Genomic DNA, 18,512 nt, shown 5'->3' with positions numbered 1-18,512 from the left:
AATCCCTTCTCATCTTCTCTGGTGGCCTCGCTTAACTTCTCAGTGCCTCGGTTTGCCAGGTTCTGGGATCTTAAAGCCCTGTAAAAGGCTCGGAGATCCTGGCACTCTGGGGAGGAAGGTAAGAATTAAAACAGGAGGAACAACTGGCTCCCAGACCCCTCCACCACCTCCTGGCCCAGCACTGTCCCTTCCCCTCCTCTTTGCATGCTATCACGTGCATGTGATTTCTCTGCACATCTTCACCTCCCAGAACCCATTTCTATGCTCTCCCTGTCCTGCTTTCCTTCTCTCCAAGGCCCAGGAATGCTGCTTCTGCCAGGCTTCCCTTCCTTACTTCCTTGTCCTTGCTCTGCTCTGTGCAAGGGCTTGGACAAAGTGGATTCCTTCCTTGTGACCCTGAGCTTTCTTCACCTGGGGAGAGCCCCTGGCTCTGGGCACAGACCATAGTCAGGCTCAGCAGATCCTGGGAGCGGGGACCACTCACTGGAAGCCTGGAAAATGCAGGAATACAAATCCTGCAGAAGGAAAAAAGCCTTTAGGCTCCCCAGGACACTGGCCAGGAAGCAAGACCCTGAGCCCAGCCATGCTGTCCCAGCGAGGAGCTGCCCACTGTCTGTTGGCTGTGCAGCACTTGGAGTGACGTCTGTCCCCAGAGCATCTCTCTCCACTCAGCAGAATTCCCCGCACCAACCAGAGAGAGAATTATCTCCTGTTTGTTTGCCCTGGTTTGTTTTTACCAAAACTGTGCTGCTGGCTGTTTATCACTTCATTTTCCTCCAGGAGATGAGGCAAGCAAAAGAGATCAGCCAGAATAAAACACGACCTTTATGGGCTCTGCTGTGGGCTTGGACTTTCCACCTACTGCCTCGATGTACCAATGGGGTCTGAGATGAGCAGATGCCAGGTGCCATGTTTGGTGCTGGCAGAGGAGCAGCATATGTAGCTCTGAGCTCAGGCCCACGGGATACTCCCCAGCGTGTGCTCATGACACCCACCCAGAGAGTTTTTGTGCCACAGCTCAAGTCACTTCCTCACACCCTGCAAATTCCTCCTCCTGGTGCCCGTCCCCCCTCGGTGAATCTCAGCAGAGGAGGGCTGAGTGCTTGTGAGGGAACATCACACACACGAGACACCATTTCTGGGTTGTTGTGAAGACCCAGGCGTGCAGGGACTCGCTCCCTGGCCTTGCTCAGTCCCCAGCTGGACTAATGAGTGCAGCATCCCTCAGGCATCCCTTGGGAACTGAGGGATTTTTCTCCCCGGATGTGCTCAGGACACAAAGGCAGAGCCTTGCACTGAGACACAAAACACAGCCACGTGAAAGATGCTCTTATTCCCATTCCTGCCGCTCCACTCAGCTCTCCAGCCCATCCTGGGACCTGCCCCAGGCTCAGGTGGACCTGACTGGCTTCCAGCCTGGGCTCCAAGCACAGCTCAGGTCTTTGCTGTTGGGAGCTGTTTGGAGCAGGCTGGCTCACCCAGCTCTCCAGCCAAGCCCTGTTCTCTCCCCAGGCCACCACACACTGCCCAGCCTTCCCATGGGCTCCTCCTGTGTCACCCGTGTGCACAGCCAACCCCTCCCCATCTGGGTTTGGGGGGAAAAATTGTGGTGAGGGGTCTGGCTTGGGGGTAGAAGTGATGTCTCAAGGGGAGGCTGAGGAAGGCAGAGCTTGTACCACAAAATGCTCTCACCACCACTCCGCCCACCCACCATTGAATGCCAGCTGGGCCATTGGTTGCTCTGGGGTGCTGCTGAGCCTCCAGGGTGCCCTGCCCCTCCCACTCAGGGATTCACACCCAGTGCTCCCACAGCATTCTCTCCGTCCTCCTCTAGACCCAGCCTGTCTCTCCTTTCCTGTTCTCAGAGGGAGAGAGTGAGACTCTCCAGTGTCATCCTTATTGCCTTGAGCCCCAAGATGTTCTGTCCAGTGATTCCTTGGACTTGTCACCCTTTGGAAGCACAGTGTGTATAGCACATCTCTTCCAAATGGTCCTGAGAGGGGTCAGGGGGTGCCTCTGTCCTGCCTTGTGGGTGACTCACATAGGAACTGAACATTCATCATATTTACCACAGTCTCTAGCTGTGGAAAGATCTTTTCTGACCTGTTTCTGAACAAAATCCAAAGCATTTTGACCCATGGATGCATCCTGAGTTTTGAAGGTATTTACTGAGCAGCAGTGGGCATTGAAGATGTGATGATGGACCAGGGAAAGAGTGTCCTGGTGGGGGTATCTCTAAGGGAGGATGGGAAAAGATGCCTTCTGGCTGCCACTCTTCATTCCTCACCTGAAGGCCAGCCTGGACAGAGGTCCCTGATCACCTGAGTATTTGGGCACAGCCTGCCGAGCTCCAGAGGATGCTCTGACACTGCCTGCCTTTCCCAGCATCTGCCCATTGTGCTGGTGGCTTCTGGGCCACTAAAGACCTGAGCCACAGACCCAAAGGGCAGCTGTGGGGACCTGTGTGAATGTGGACAGTGAAGGGGACAGTTTCGAGCTTCTGTGAGAACAAAGCCTTTTTCAGTGCTATGTTTCATCTTCGGCCTCTGTGTTTGGGTGAAGGTCCTGAGCTTCAAAATCCCTTGAAGCACCAAGAAAGGTGCCCTCCACCCCCACCAGCCCCCAGGCATGATCAGATCAGGGGGGTTTGGGCCACAACTAAAGGATTCCCCTTCAAGACCCAGGAGAGCCTTAGGGCACGCACAGGGAAGCAGCAGGGCACATGGGAAGGCAAGCAGCTCCCTGAGGGTGTTTAGGAACACCCTGGGAGAGCAGTGGGGCTGGGAGGTAGCCTGGAAGCTGCCCCACAGCCTGCCTCCCTGTGCCGAGTCCCCGGCAGGTAGCGACAGAAACCGAGCAGGTTTGCTCACAGTGACATTTTGGAGGATGCCTCCCAAAGATGAGTCAGGCTGTGCCTGCTGCAGAAAAACAGTGATGCAGAGTCTTGTGGGACAGTTTTAGTGGCTGTGGAGGAGGCAGGCTCACCTGAGCCAGCCTCACTGCGCTGGTCCTTGGGAACTGCCTACCACAGATACCTCCACTGGCTCCTCCAAGGGCACCCTGAACACCCTCCCCTTTCCTCCACAAAGTCATTAAGGCTCTTGGAAACTCCTGCAACAGCCAGAACGGAGGTGTCCTTTCAGTGAGGTGCCCACCCAGAGGTGTCTCACGTACTTCTGCCTGCAGCATTCCCATCCCATCCTGTCCCTGTTGCTAAGGTGCTCAGCAATGCCTGCTGCTGACACGAGACCCTGGATACTGCCTATCACATTTCCCGTGAGCAGCAGAGAGCAATGAAAACAGAGATCAGAGAGCCGAGGAGAGGAGCTCAGCCTGCTAATTACAGTGGGAAAGCAACATTCAGCACCTGCTGCTGGCAGTTCAGTGCTTCTGCCAGGGGCTGTGCAGCAAAACAGGTTTGGTCGGTGGTGAGACAGGGCAGCTAAACAGGATCCAGTAGGGCCAGGAGTGGAGGGGGAAAGTTGGTGTTACAAGGAAGGAATAAGACAAACTGGTGGGTTTAGGGGTTGCACTCGTGATCCTGCTGGTCCAGAACTGCCCCCTCCAGATGGATTGGGTCTGTAGAGAGGTGAATTGTCTTGATCATCACCCTTCTGCCGTGTCTGTGCTCATCTCTGTGCAAATCACAATGTTTTCTTCCTCCTGCCGCCCTGCCAGGGTGATTTGTGTCAGCAGGGTCTCTGGCCAAGGTGATTGCAGCAGCCTATTTTTGGGACTGCCCTTGAGAGTTGCAAGCCAGGAAGGTGGAGCCCAGCTGTTCCCGGTGTCCGTGCCCTGGGGAGGCACTAACACCTGCAGTCCGTGCTGGCTGCTCTCCAGTGCCACGCTAATTGCTCCAGGGTCGTTAAATAATACAGCGACGCTGAAGGGGCTGCCTGCTGGCTCTCCCAGTCCCCGGGAGGGGCCAGAAGGCTCAGCTGGGGGCTACTTCAGGCTGCAGAAGATGGGAACACCTCTGTTCAGGCCCTGGGGTTTTGGCTCCAAAGGTGCTTTCGGACTCTACTTGGTTGCTGGATGCCCACTGACTCCCTGGGATGTTTAATTTGGTTCTGGAGATCAGCAAGAGGCTTGTAGATCCTCATTGTTTTGAGGCCATTTTAGGTACAGAGAAGGATTTAAGGGACAGGTCTGCACCCAAATGTATGTACATCCTGTACTGACCATGGAGATTTATTTATCTCACCTTATAACTCCAAGTATCATCCCCAGGTGCTGTCCACCCCCAAAACTGCCACAGTTCACCTGAACATGGCAGGGATCCATCTGAAAAGCTTGTTCCTGGTCCTCCCTTGATTGTCCTTGCCCAGCTGTGGAGGAGGCAGGCTCACCTACCTGGAAGTGTCCAAGGCCAGGTTGGATGGGGCTTGGAGCAACCTGGGACAGTGAAAGGTGTCCCTGCCCATGACAGGGGGTTGGAGGGAGATGGTCTCCAAGATCCCTTCCAACCCAAACTGTTCTATGATCTGTTGACTTGCAACACCACAAAATGAAGGCAGAGACCTGGCTGGAAGCATGTTGAACAACACACAGCTTTGCCTTCCAGACCTGCCCATTCTAAGAACCCAATCAGTCCTTCCTGGTGTGGGTGTCACTGCAGGACCCAGGCTGACAGTTCCACATGGGCTTCCACTTCTTTCTGTGTGCTGTTGCACCTCAGGGGCTGAAATTTGCCCTGCCTGAGAACGGTGGTACTGCCAGCCCAAAGACCCATCCTGCCCAGGCCATGTGTCCAACAGCAGTTGGAGGGGAAGGATATCCCCTATACATCCCTCCCTATGACATAAGAAGAAGACAAACACACAGCACTTCCCACAGCACTTTCCCAGCCCCTCTCTGGTCTTCCTGAGCCAGAAGCCATCTGCAGAGTACATGCTTTTCCATGGATTTCTCTTCCATGATCTTGCATTGACACTAATGCTTTGATGCCCTTTATTAAGGAGTTCCACAGCACCACAGCACGTTCCCTGAAAAATTACTTCCATCCATCTGCTTCAGCTCACTGACTTTGCCTCGTGCCCCTGCTTCTCAACTGGGAGTGAGAATGAGCCATCCCTGTTCACATTCCCTGTGCTGCTCATCTTTTCCTGGATCTCTCAGCCACCCTGCAGGTATCTCTTCCTGCTCTGCCTGAGAGGTAGCTGCAGTTCAGTGGCGTGGGTAAGAAATGCTGTGGCCTGCAGAGTCGCCTGAGTAAAGCTGTAGTCTTGTGATACCCTCCAAATATTGCTGGATTTATCTTTCCAGCACACCTGCCAAGCTAAGAAATCCTGTTACCCCTATTCCAGTGAGGCACAGCACCGCCAGGTATCAAGCACTCCCCTGATGCAAAACAAGGAGCTGGAAACCAGGTGCTGAGCCTACATGTCCTTGTTCCCACCTGAGAGCTGCTCTGCTAAGCAAAACAGCTAAACCAAGCTTAACTAAGCACCTGGCTTAACTCAGTACCCAACCAGCTGACCAAAAACTTGTCATTACGTTGACCAACCCACCAATGCTGCACTTTGAGCATCTCCTGAGGTTGTCATCCAGCTCAAATGCCGGCAAAAAGCTGGAGAGAGAGAGACACCGCATTTCCCAGACAAAGGGAAGGAGGGGAGGGAGCAGCTGAGCCAGTGGAACTGTTTGTGCAGCCATAATCACACCGTAAAGCACAGCAACAGCACCTGGAAAACAGCCCTTGTGTAGCCTGGCAAAGAGGCCCCGGTGACCAGAACAGCTCAGCGTGGAGCTGCCTTTTTGGGGGGACTCACTGCCCTGCCTGGCAGGTGTTCACACATGGGCTGCCCACAGGGGCAGTGCTTTGATCCTTTTTGGGCATGGAAGAATTGCTAACCCCAGGTTTTGACGTCTGTTTACATTCATTATTTTTTTTTTTTTTTAAAAGAGGAAGGCCAGTGTTTTTGGGCAGTTTGAAAAGGCCCCACCCAACGGAAATGGAAGGGAGCAGAGGATGGGGAAGGTCAGGAGGGAAGGTGTCCCAGCTCTGCCTGCAGCATCTGGCACTCCCTGCTCCATGACTGTGATGTGTGTGCCCTCCAGCTGTGCCCTGTGTGCCCTCCAGCTGTGCCACCTCCCTCTACCCATGTTTCCCTTGCTAGGATACCTCCTGCTGACCCCTCTGTGGGGCCAGAAGCACCATCACTGTTGGGGTACAGCAAAGACACTCAGGGCTCAGCTCTGGGACACCAGCAGGGAGCAGGAATCCAAGGACAGGAATGGGAGAGTGTGGGGCCAGACCCTATAACCCACCTGAGCCAGGCCATGCACCTCCACACTGTGTGTGGCCCAGGTGGGCACTGGGGCACACAGAGATGCTCAGATCTGTCACCAGGACAGAACTTGCCATCCCTGGCATTCAGAGATGCTCAAGTGCCATTCTGGGAGGCACAAGCAGGGACTGGGAGGAGCCCGTGAACTGAATCAAGTGGGAGAAACAAGCCAGGCTGTGCCTTTCTCTCAGCCCTGTCCCCCCCACATGCTGCAAATGAGAGCTGCAAAGACCTCTGTTCTCTGTGCTGGCCTCTCCCCCTGCTCCCACTCTCAGCAGCTCAGCCCTGCATCCAGGTTTACATATAAATAAAGAGCGAGTGTGAAATCCACCCTGGGGTCTCTCCTGACTCCCACTTGGCTCCCTAATTGGAAAGTCTGCCAGCAGGAGATACTGCAATGAGCTAAGGCAGAAACAAACTCCCTTTATCCCAGGCAGAGATGACGACTGGGGTTGGGTCCCCAGCCCAAACCACACCAGCTGGGAAGGACACAGAGCAGGTTTGCACATGTTCTCGTTCTCCATCAGGCTCTGGGGGCTTCACTGCCCTGCTGTGGCCAGGGAAAAGGGACAGGGATGTACCAGAGAGCATCCTGCAGCAGCTCATCCTGCTGGGAAAGGGCTGGACTAGCACTTTGCAATCCCTGACCACTCGATGCCAATAGGGAGGGACATTAGGACAGGGGTGTGATCTCTGTGCAGCGCTGGGGAGGTGTGTTGTTCAAACACCTGCATCTTCAAAGACACCCGATTCTGAGGTTCCCCCACCTTCCCAGTGCTCAGGAGAGGGGTTTTCCCAGTGCACACACAGCTCCCACCAAAACGCTGCTGACCTGACCTGCAGGAACACCCCCTCCTTTTGGTAATTCAGCCTAAAGGAATCAGGAGTCAGACTCTTCACCTCCTTTCTGGAGGGGGAAACTGATCCTCACACCTTGTGGCCTCTCTTGCTGGCCCCCAAGCCCCCTACAGCACATGTTTGTCATCACCTTCCATGGAGGCAAAGTGCCCACACCTCCCCAGGCTACCTGGCACCTCCAACACCAATCAACAGCCAAGAGCCACCTGGCACTTGGAATGACACCTAGGAAGCCTTCTCCACCAACCCCCCACTGATTTTTTTGCTGCCTCCTCTAGTTTTTGGAAGCCCTGGAGGCTCAAACATTGCCTCTGGTAGAGCTGCTTCAAAAACAACAATGATCTCAGTACAAGCAGATCAATGTCCCAGAGCTTTATGTTTTCAGAGAATATAGCAGAGATCTTCCCTCTAACACTGTGCCCGGTGTCCAGGGGGTGTATTATCCACAGTAGGATGCCATGTTCACCTGGAATCAGGGATTAAGGGAGGCACAGGTTCATTCTTTTTAGGTCTGGCATCACCCAACCTCGATGAGCTCGATAGGAGAGTAGACAGGGAAGATGCCCAGGGAGGGAAGAGGAACAAGGTATGGTTAAATATGTTAAACCAAGGATGGAGTCAAAACAGGTACCCTGAGCTGCTGAGCACTGTTGTTGTGCAGAACCAATCTACTCCCGTGAAGGGCAGAGCAGAGATGGTGCTTTCTCTTTGACAGTTCATCAGAATTTCTGACAGATGTAGGACCCGGATAACCGGGAAGTTAAACTTCTTCAAACAGAAATTTCCATTTCTGGCCAGTTCTCTAAAGTGAAAACCATCCTGACCTATGAATTACCGTTTTATTACCCATGTTGTCTGTGTGAATTAAAGCCTCCACTGATGCAGCAAACGGTTTGTGCCAAAACACCACCAAAATCAATAAATTCAGTGCTTTGATCATGACATTTGGAGAGAGAGCCAAAGTGGTGCAGGCTCACAGACACCTCCTATACACATAAACATCGTTCCTATGGCCTGTGGAGAGTTTCTGTGGTCATTCCCATGATTTGCCCTCTAGGATCAGACAGACCCTTGCAAAGGCACCGTTATGTCCGTACCTTTTTCCTGGTGAGATTCTGCCAGCTGCAGACTCTTCCTTCTACTAATCCTACCTCCTGGAGGCACTTAGCAACTAATCTGGATTACCTATTTCTACTGTTCCGTGGCAAAAGAAACCTCATTGTTTCAAGTCCTGTGGGCTCACTCCCAGGCAGTGGCCCATGGGAACATCCCCTTGTCTTCCTAATTTGATTTAGGCTGCTCCTTTGCCAAGACCCCTCAAGTCTCACGTGGATTTAAGTGGGCCATTGCACAGGCTCCAAACACATCTCTAACCAGGGACATTATCCTGCTGTAGCAAACACTCAGACCTGGGCTTGCAGCAGCAGGATTATCACTATTTAGCAGTGGCTTGTTAACAGATGCCTAAGGAAATACAGACAGCACAACGCTGACCCACAGCATGGAGCTGGAAACACCTTCCTGGTCTGATCTAGACAGGAGTTTTCTACTTCAGAGCATCCCTTGTCAGGTTTTAACCAGCCCATGTCACTGCAGGTCAGAGAATTCAAACAGGCAAAGTCCAGTTGACTTCCCCAAACACTGGAGCAAAACTTTGGCTCCAGTCATCGCCAGAAACAATCAGCTGGAGTTAAGAGTCCCAGAAATTTGTAAGCCAAGTGGGCCCAAGCTTCTGCATACAAAAGCCCCAGGGTCTGCCAGTCTTGGAGCTATTTTCCCAGCCTCCTCCAGATCCGTGCCTGTGACTGTCGTTTGTGAGGTGGGATGTGCAGCCCTGCCCACAGCGCTCCGTGCGAGGTCATGGTGACACCCCCCGCCTGTCTAACGCCTTTGTGAAACTTCTGACATCCTTCTCTGCAGTCTCTTCCGTGAAGCCTCTCATTTTTACTCACCTTTTTGGTCACAGCTGGGCTTTCAAGCAGAGGTCCTCATTGGGTTGTCACAAAATAACCCGATTCCTGGGAGGTGACAGCCAATTTAGGAGCCCTCGGTGCAGAGAGTGGCTTTACAGAGGCTCAGGATGGGCTCTGCCTCACCTTATTTGCAGCACGGGTTCTGATCTACCCTATACGGTGCTGAGCTTGGCTGTGTGATCCAGGCCTGCAGTGCCTCTCTCTCCAATCAGCCTGGCCACCCAACCCTCACAAATTTGGAGCAAATTAACAGGACGTGGTCTCTCTCCAGACGTCTCTCCACGCTCCCTCACGTGTATCCCCTCGGCGCACACGAGACTTTTCACAGATGCCACTGAGTGTCATGTAGGAGGATTATTCCCAGGAAATCTCATTTCTCACTTCCACTCACACATCCTGATGGCCCCTTCTAAGGACAGCAAAAGGCCCAGCCCAGGAGCCTCCCCAAAGACCTTGGAGGAGTGTGGCAGATCTTTTAGCCCAATTACGTTAGGCCGGTGTAAGAATTCATTCCACAGACTGCTCTTGGGAAGGAGCAGCCTGGCTTGGCAGCCAGGGCTGACCTGCTCCAGAAGGAAGGATGCTGGTAGCTGTACCTAAAGCCATCAGTTTGTTCACTCAGCCAGGAAAGACAAAGGCACCAGCTTGTCCCCAGCAGCAGCAGCATCATGCTGGTCATGGTGCCGCATGGCAGCTCCCAGGAAAACCAGTTCAGGTGGGCTTGTCGTGTTTGCAAGAGCTCAAAGCTGGTTGTCACAAAAGCTTTTTCACCTGCCTGTCGATCCAATCCTCCCTTCCCAGGCACCCTCCAGCTGCCACTGGCTCATACATGGCTCCAGAGTTGCTGAGCCCCTTGCCTGTCCTGGTGAGTCAGCACCACCGTGGAGGGGAGCTTGGATTGATCCAACTCTTCCAGACGCTGCACCAGGATCCATTCAGCTATTCTGGGCTCTGCCCTGACTATTTCTGCTTTAGTGCCTCCTGCAGGGGGGCAGGCAGTGAATCTGGATAGCGGGGGGACAATTATCTCTGCCCTACATGGGTGAATGAAATCTCTGGTGGTGGGGCAGCACCTCTCTGCAGACCTAGGTATTCCTGGGATCTTTGTCAGAGCAGCTTGGGAGTTGGTGAGGAAATGTTCATCCCTTTAGCACTGCCCCCAGGGGGTTTCCAGGTGGTGGCTGAAGGCATCAAGCTTGTCTCCTTCCCTGTGAGCAGGGCAGCCAGCTCCTCTGGGCAGGAGCTTCTCTCTCCTGGCCACCCTAGGGAAGAGCTGACTCAGCTAAAATTAGATTTTCTAAATATCCTCTCCCTGTAGCCCCAGAGCCACTTCTGAGGGCTGGCACTTGCTAAGGCAGCCAACCCACTGTCCCACAGCAGAGGGAAGATCCACATTCCTCCTTGCCCCCCGCAGCACATCCCACCCTGGCCTCCACATACCCCTGGCCCTGCCTAGCCTGCAAATAAACAGGACAAAGCTGCCCAGGACACTGTCCATCAACATGATAATCCTGCTCTTGTGGAGCAAAACCCCAGCCTGTCTGCGTGGTGGGGGAGGACCAGCTGGGACCGCTGCCTCCCCTCCTCATTCCAGCACCCAGGATCGCAGCCCCAGGCGGATTCTCTCCTTGCTGGATAACTCACACGTAGCTTCCCTGCTCCATATACTCAGCTGTTCCTCTGATATGGTGCCAGTCTCAACACATGGAATCCAGGCCTTCAAAAATCTTCCATAAGCTCAAGCAACTTTACATTAGCACACTGTCGACGATCCCGAAGCCTACAGGCTCAGACCAGCAAACCTCCCACGAAATATCCAGCAAGGTAATGGTAGCTCTGCATGAAATGCAGAATGAAACGATGGAGTTGTCCATCTTTCCAGCCGCCACATTTCTCCTGTCTGGGAAAAAAAATAAAATTGTTATTTAACAGTAGCATTAAATTCAGTGCGACCTGTTGTATTCCTGTGTCACCGGGACCTGGAAGGGATGTTTTTCCTCGCAGCTTTCCATGCTATTTGCGAGGATACAGGTCCTAATTGCAGCTCTGCTATGTGAACGTTTCCAGGAATTCCCATCAGACCATTCAACACCAATCCTTGGTTTCTGGGAGTTTCCCTTCTCTTATGAAACTTTTGCCATTCTTCTCCCAGGGCGAGTGAAAACAACAGAGTGGAGAGGGGAGATAAGAGCATTAAATGTCTTGAAGCAATTGGTCAATGAACAAATTTCTGTGATATTTTGCATGTTGGGACTATTCACCTCCAGTTACTAATTCCTCCTTTCTCTTCATTACGAAGCCACATTTGTTCCCTTCAAGACCACTTTCCACCCCAACCCTTTCTCAAACTCCTGCCCTACAGTCCACAAGCAAATCTGGAAAACTATCCCTGCTCTTCAGGAGCTGATGGAGGAGAGCTGGAGGAAGACCTGGACACAGCTCCAGTGTGGCAAGAGATGCTCCCTCCCCTCCTGTCCCTTCTCCAGGCTCCTGACAATCACTGAGTGATGAAGGCTCACAGCCCCTGATCCCAGCCAGCTGTCAGCAGGGTGATGAGGATTTCATTCAGCATCTCCTGGGCAAGCCAACACCCCTGTACCCCTTAGGATAGCACTGACCACTGGGTCTTGCAAATCTGGGGAAGGTTCTCTCTGCCCAACAGGATGGGGAGGCAGGTCTGGTGGGGCTGCTTGAGATGTTCAGCACCACCACAGTCTGGTCCTGCTCAGAAATGCCCTTAAGCTCAGCTGTGGGCTGACCCACTTGGCTGGCTCACATTACTTTACAACAGACAGCTCCCAGCATCCCAGGGCCTCTGCTCCCAGCAGACTTGCTCCCTGCTCCTTGTCCCACTGCTGGTGGATGTTTGCAGATGGCTCATCCCACCCCTGCCCTTCCAGCCCACCTGGAGTCCCTTTTCTCCTGCCTCTGTCCAGACATCAGCACCGACTGTGCCATCCCCAGTGCGCTCTGTGGGACAGCCTTGAGCTTCCTGCTGCCTTTCACCATCTCCCCCCACAAAACCCTTGGCCTAAAGCCCCACGGGCCAGGCTGATCCTCTGGAGATATCTGCCAGCACAGCCTGCCTGGACTCGCAGCTCTCCCTGGAGGCAGGTTTCCCACTGGGAGAAGGGAGATGCTCATCCTCTCTTTCCTCATGTCAGCACCCGCTGCCCTAATCCCTGGGTCGTGCTACATCTGCATCCCCCAAGCATCCCCAGGACATCCCTGGAGGTCCCCACCACATCCCAGAGGTCCCCACCCCACTGCTCACAGGCCCCAAGGCCTCACATCCCACCCACCGGAGCACCACGGGGGAGGTCCCTGCGTTTGATGGCTCTGCCTGGGGACAGCTGGCTTGTTCCTGTTCCAAACCCTTTCCCTGGAGCTGCCAGCCCAGCTGGGAATCCTAACCCCATCCCTCATGCCAGGCAGGGGGGTGGGACAAGGATACCACGGTGGGGAACCCCATCCTGCCCAGCACCAGGGGGGCTGAGGGCAGGCAGCAGGGGCTCAGATTTCGGTTTCTCTGCCCTTGGGAAGTCCATGCGAGAGGACGGAGGAGCTGTTTGGACTCGCCTGCCTCTCCCCGCCTCTGCAGGAGGGTGTGGGTGAGATTCCGCTTGCCAAGAGAGCCCCATGGCTTGTCCTTCTTGGCTGTTTATGGCTTGGACCAGATCGGGTTTCTAAGCTCTTCCCAAGCCGGTAACTTTGGGGTTTTTTTTAAAAAAAAAAAAAAAAAACTGCTGATTTTCTCCTCTTTCCTCCCCCTCCTTTCCTCCACCCTGCGATTTGTGGCCTGGCCTGAAGATGGTGAACGAGCAGCGGTGCTCCAGAGCACAGCCGGGGCTGAGCCACCTCTGTGTCCACCCAAGTCCCCCTGAAAACACCCACGGGCCCAGGCAGGCAGCGAGGAAGGGGCTCAGCATCCTCCTGCTGCAGCCTGTCAAGCAACCTCCCTCTGGTGTCCTGCGTGATCTAACCTGGTCTCCCAAGAGAACACAACTCAGGAAAGGAGGGGGGCAATGCTGTGACCCTCTCAGCCCCCTAAAAGACGTTTTCTGCTCCCTGCTGAGTGGCAGGCTGGCAGCACCAGCCACCACGTGCTTCAGTCCCCCACTGCCAAAAGGGCTGGGAGCCCTTTCCCAGGGTGCTGTGGGGATGAATGCAGCAGATAGCGTGAGGTTCCCAGAGCAGGTAACGTCCCCCTAATTAAGATAAATACTAATTAAGTCTGGGACTTTCAAAGAAGCCCTGGGAGCAGACTCCAACTCCTGTTGAATTTCAATGGGAATGAGACACCTGACTCCAGAAAAACCCAGCCTCTGATACTAAGCTTAAATGGGCCCTTCTCTAACGTTGATATATTGCTGCTCTGTAACTTCCCGTATATCCGAGCACAACATCAATGTCCTGGAAATGCTAATAAGGAGCTTTAGGAGGGCAGCAGCGAACAGGCTCCAAGTCAGATGCCCGTGATCATCCTGTGCTATTAAACATTATGGACAAGCTTTGAGCAGGGCTTACCCATGTTGCACATGGAGCTCTGGCTGAGCCCCGGGTGCTTTGTGCATCCCTCTCTCCTCCTCCTCCTCTCCTTCCTCCTCCTCCCCAGCTGTGGAGAGCTTATGGTCCCTAGTCCCAATCCTGTGCTCTCTGGGAGACCCTTACTGGAATGAGTGTGGCAAAGGGACTATGCATGCCTGGGAGCTGGTCCACATGGAGCTGTGCCTGCTGGGAACAGCCTCCCAAAGACCACTGAAGGACGACAGTGGGGAGCAGACCCCCAGGCAGCCACAGAGGGATGGGAGGCTGCAGCAGATGGGACTGCCCATCCTGTGCTCACACATCTTTACCTACCCTCTCTTGTCCAGCAGAAGGTGTGCATCACCCCTGCAAGGACCACACCTTGGAGGCTGTGCTGGGCGACCACCACAGCAGTTGTTCAGGGGGGTGGGGGGGATGTAACACTGGTGTGGTGATGGAAAAAAAAGGAAAACACTTGGGATTTCCAGCGCTGGTGATCCAGGATCGTGGGCGAGCAGCGCTGAGCTCGGGCGGTGGAACCATTTGGGAAAGGCAGAACCATTTGGGAATGCCAGACCGTGAGACCCCTCCGCGAGCCACCACGTGTCCAGCTGGCTCAGACCCAGCATTGTGATGGACTGGCCCTGGCCGGCCTGCTGCCAGCCCAGAGGTCTGACAAACACAACCTCTCTGTCCTCCGGCCCCGCTCGCCAGCGCCTGTTTCGAATTAGCATTTCCCCTGCCCCCACCGCCTGCCATTTGGGCAAATCCCTCAGCTGTCTGCCAGCAGCGCCGGGCGAGGGGACACCAACCCCGGGAGCCCCGTTTGCTTTCCAAGGACTTTCCCAAGTCCCCGGTACACTTTAGCAATTAGAGGGTTAAGTTTCCTCCCGGCCTCGCTGCATTAACTGGAAAGGAATGAAGTGTCAGGCATGTTCTCACCACAGCAGGCTGTTGGAAAGCAACTCCCTTCTCCACGCACACACACCTCCCACTGCTGCGACCAAATTATTTTCTATCCTCCAGAGACCCAGTATGCCAGACAAAATCTGCAGCATGACTCTGATTCATTGCAAAAGGATGCAGATGTAATATTCCCTTTTTTGCCGGGGCTTCTCGCACGCTAATTCACACGGCATCTCGGCGTTTCGAGTTTTACAGCTCTCCTGCTCTCTTTATTATTTTTTTTTTTTCGGAGGGCTCTGACGCCCCTCGCTGACCCTTGGCCCCACGTCCTTTCTCCCAGCACCACCAAAATAAAGACACTAAGCCTCCCATCTCCAGCGTGCAAATAGGCAGCTCTCCCCAATGTGCTAATTAGCCGAGTGTTTGGAAGTAAATAGGTAAGATTGGTGGTAATTTCCTGGCTGAAGGGGTAATTATTTGTTTCAAACAGGCTGCAAAATAACCCCCGTAAGGTGAGATAGGAAACTAAATTCAAAAGAGGTTTCCTATTCCCACTAAGCAGGATTGAAAACTGGTTTGAAATTCCTTTTTTTATTTATAGTACATGGTATCCATGGAAACCTACAGAGGAGGTCATGGTAGCTAGGCCTCCGTTTCACCCTGCTCAGGGGATTACCGTTGCACAGTGGTACGCAGCCGTGTAAGAAAGTAGATTCACAATTCCCCGCAAACAGCCCCCCCCCCCCCCCCCGCCAGCCCCCAGTCCCAGCCTTCCTGGAGGGCTGCAGGAGAGCTTTTGGGAGGCTCATAAATCTGCTCCGGGATGGGAAAGTGATGGGAACTGTGTCTCCAGCGTCCCCCAGAAGCAGGAGGCTGCCGGGAGCGCGCCGGCTCCCCGCGGTCCCCTGACGCGATGCGCTGCGGGACGGAGCCGCTCGCGGCGTGGCAGCGGGATCAGCGGGATCAGCGGGATGCTCTTCCCCTTGCCTGGGCTCTCATCCCTGCTCCAAACCCCGCGCGAAGGGGAGGAGCACCACGGCCAACTTTTCACTCGGCTCAGCCAAGTGAGGAAAGCCCAGGAGCAGTCCAGATCCCAAATTCCCACAGGCAGGGCATCTTCTGCGTTCACCTTTCCCTGCTGTTCTCGGGAAAACCGTTGCTTTAGAGGAAGCGGGGAAAGCGTGGGGAGAGGGATGCCGCAGAAATGGCTGTGGGTTTTGGCCATGTCCCCGGGGGCGTGGTGTTGGGCACTGCTCCCCTTGGCGATTCCAGCAGGGCAAAAAGGCTGTTTCCCAACTTTGGGAACTATTTGGGCTCTTCCAGGTGCGAACCTTTTGCCGCTGCGGACAGGAGCGACTCCCTGTTCCGGTCTGGCTGCGCGTGATTTGGTGGCAGAGCACAATCACTGCCTTTCACGCTGTATGTAAACCCCAGTCCCAGCCTGTGGAGCGGCTGGTGCTCCACAAACCCTCGGCGCAGCCGCGAGCGAGCGGGGCAGGAGCGGGTGCGCGCTGCCAGCTCGGCTCCCCCGTGCTGGCAGGGCCACGGCGGCTGGATGTTCCCCGGGAAGGCAGAGGTGGAACGTGGAGCTGCTCCACGACCGTTTTCCACCCAGCCCAGCCCGTCCCCCAGACCCCCCGCCGCCCCCTCCAGCTCCCCGCGCTCTGCCCCAGCCGCGCGCAGAGCGACATTACGCCTGTGACCTTCACTAATTCACTTTCCCTCTCCACGCCGCCTTCCCCCTGCTCGCAGAAAGACTCGCTTTTTCACACAGCATAAAAATAGCCTGTGCAAGGCGTTGCCAGAGGAAGCTGCGGGGCCAGCAGTGTGCAGGCAGGAGGAGGGACCGGCTGGTCCCTGGCCCCGCTCACCCCACCCCTCGCCCCGGCAGGGAGCTCCCAGACCAGCCTCCCACCACCCACATGCCCTTGGCCTCCTTAACATCTCAGCTTCTTCCTCCGCCACTCCCTTACTGGTCTCGATGTGGCGAAATCCAAACGGTGGAGGTCAGCAGCAGGGAAATGCTGCTTCATCAACCTTCTCCCTTAAGCTGAATTGTTTTTCCCTCAGTTTTGGGGAAATTGAAGGCTGAAAGCAGCAAATTTAGGTGAATTGTGGGGCGGATTTTCAAGGCTTTCTAAACAAAAAATTACCCAAACAGTAATTTCCATGTCCTTTATGGAAATGATTCTGCTTGGGTATCTGTCAGTGGGAAATAGCACTGGAGCCATTACCACCAGAAAAAACTGAACTGGTGGTATCAAACCGACTTTATGTTACCATAAACACCTCCAGCTCCTCTTTTCTTCACAGCACTTTACCTTGGTCCTTCTTCTGCCATCCCTCCAGCTGGCCTGGGCTTGGCACCTTATGACAGTGGCCACCCCCAGCCACTTGCCCAGGCTTCAAGCCAGTACTGTGGTGTTTTCCCACTTCCCATTTCCTATCACCATCCCTAATGTGCCTCCCAGTCACCCCCCTGTTCTTCAGGTCCTTTCCTAGGCCCGGCCTTGGCCTTGGGAGCATCTCATCTGCTGGGCAGGGCTTCAGCTGGCAAGGGAGGAAGCCACCACCTGCAAAGTAAACCTCTGGGCACACCTCTTGGCTGATTTGAGGAGATGATTGCATCCTAGGAGTGTTCTTTTCTCTCTAGCAGTGGCTACAAATGCTGGAGACACCAAAAGGGAGACAGAGTGAGGCCAGCCCTGCTCTGTCAAGTGACCAACCAGTGCCACCACACGCTGCTGTGCTCTGTGTTGGACTCATCTCTCCTTTCCCTGCCCCGGGGAGTCGCACCACTCCCCACCTCAACACAAAACCAGCACCCACCCCGTGTGTCTTTTCTCCCGTTAAGTTCATCCCCACGGCTGGCGGTTTTCTAGTGCTCACCACAATTTTGTGCCTACCTTGGCGCCTGCTACGCTACCGCCAGTGCAGTCAATCAATCTTGCCTCGGCCAATAAGCAGGAGAGAAGTAATGTTTTTCCTGCTCCCCCAGCTCTCCTCTCCTCCCGATCTCCATCAGGCACTCGGCAAGTTCACAAGGGCAGCCCGCTCTCCGTTTCCTTGGTCACGCACAGCAGCTTGCCCTCCTAGAGTAATAAAAACAAATGACACGTTGCTGGTTGTTGTCAGAGCCGTTGCCGGGCCCCTCCGTGGAGAGCAGATTTGGGGGGGAAAAGGAAGCGTTTGCGTTTTCAGGTTCCTCCTCGGGCAGGTGGAGGAGAAGTCGTCAGTGGATGTGAGTTGTCAGCAGATGTAATGCCAGAGTCGACTGAAAAGGATGAGCAAAGACTGAGGGATGCAAGGCTGAGAGCCTGGGGTGTGTTTGCTCATGGAGGTGGTGAAATGATGATGGTTCTGATTATCTGGGAGCAAGTGAGACCCCAGAGGGGCCTGTGCCAGGTTCTGGTGTCTGCCAGAGGGGCACAAGCCCCCATTCTGTGATGCTGCCTTGCATCACCCTCTCCTGTCACTCTGTCACTGAATTTAGTCACCCTAACCTGCAGACACTGGTTCTAGCAAGATGAAGAACAGATCAACCCTCCCTTGTGTCTGGAGCCAAGACCTGCCCAACCTCCATTTGCAGAGTGTCTGAGTGTTCAGGAGCTGCTTGTGCCAGAAGCCAGGTCTTCCTTTATCCCACACATAGCCCAGGGTGATCAAGACACTGCTAAGCTGCCCCCTAGCCCAGGAGCCCTGCACCACCTATCCTGCAAGCTCTGCATCCCATGCCATGTTGGAGTGAGCAGCCAGGCTGTCCATGGATCCTGAGAGAGAAGCTCTGTGCCTGAAGGACTTCACCATCTGGTTGCTGATTCAGACACCAGTCCCCACTCCGGGACGTTCCAAAGACTGCAGGATGGGAGGGCTCGCAGCAGCTTTATCTTTAGCTTTGCCTCTCCCTTTATTCCTATTTTTATTAGCTGGGAGACAGCCCATCCTTTTTATAGCTCTG

General features: G+C 54.5%; 1 long non-coding RNA gene across 1 annotated transcript; it reads right to left on the bottom strand.

Moving 5' to 3' along the window:
- Positions 1-8,067: 8,067 nt before the first annotated feature.
- Positions 8,068-17,705, bottom strand: LOC120324013. Its single transcript, XR_005565002.1, has 2 exons — positions 17,461-17,705; positions 8,068-11,021 (listed from the first exon to the last, which is right to left on the bottom strand). It is a non-coding gene; the product is annotated as an uncharacterized LOC120324013 (long non-coding RNA).
- Positions 17,706-18,512: the final 807 nt, after the last annotated feature.

This window comes from Pipra filicauda, unplaced genomic scaffold, assembly GCF_003945595.2.
Source record: "Pipra filicauda isolate LSUMZ 115617 unplaced genomic scaffold, ASM394559v2 scaffold3_size10097308_pilon, whole genome shotgun sequence".
Lineage (NCBI taxonomy): Eukaryota > Metazoa > Chordata > Aves > Passeriformes > Pipridae > Pipra > Pipra filicauda.
This window is presented reverse-complemented; position numbering and strand designations above follow the sequence as displayed.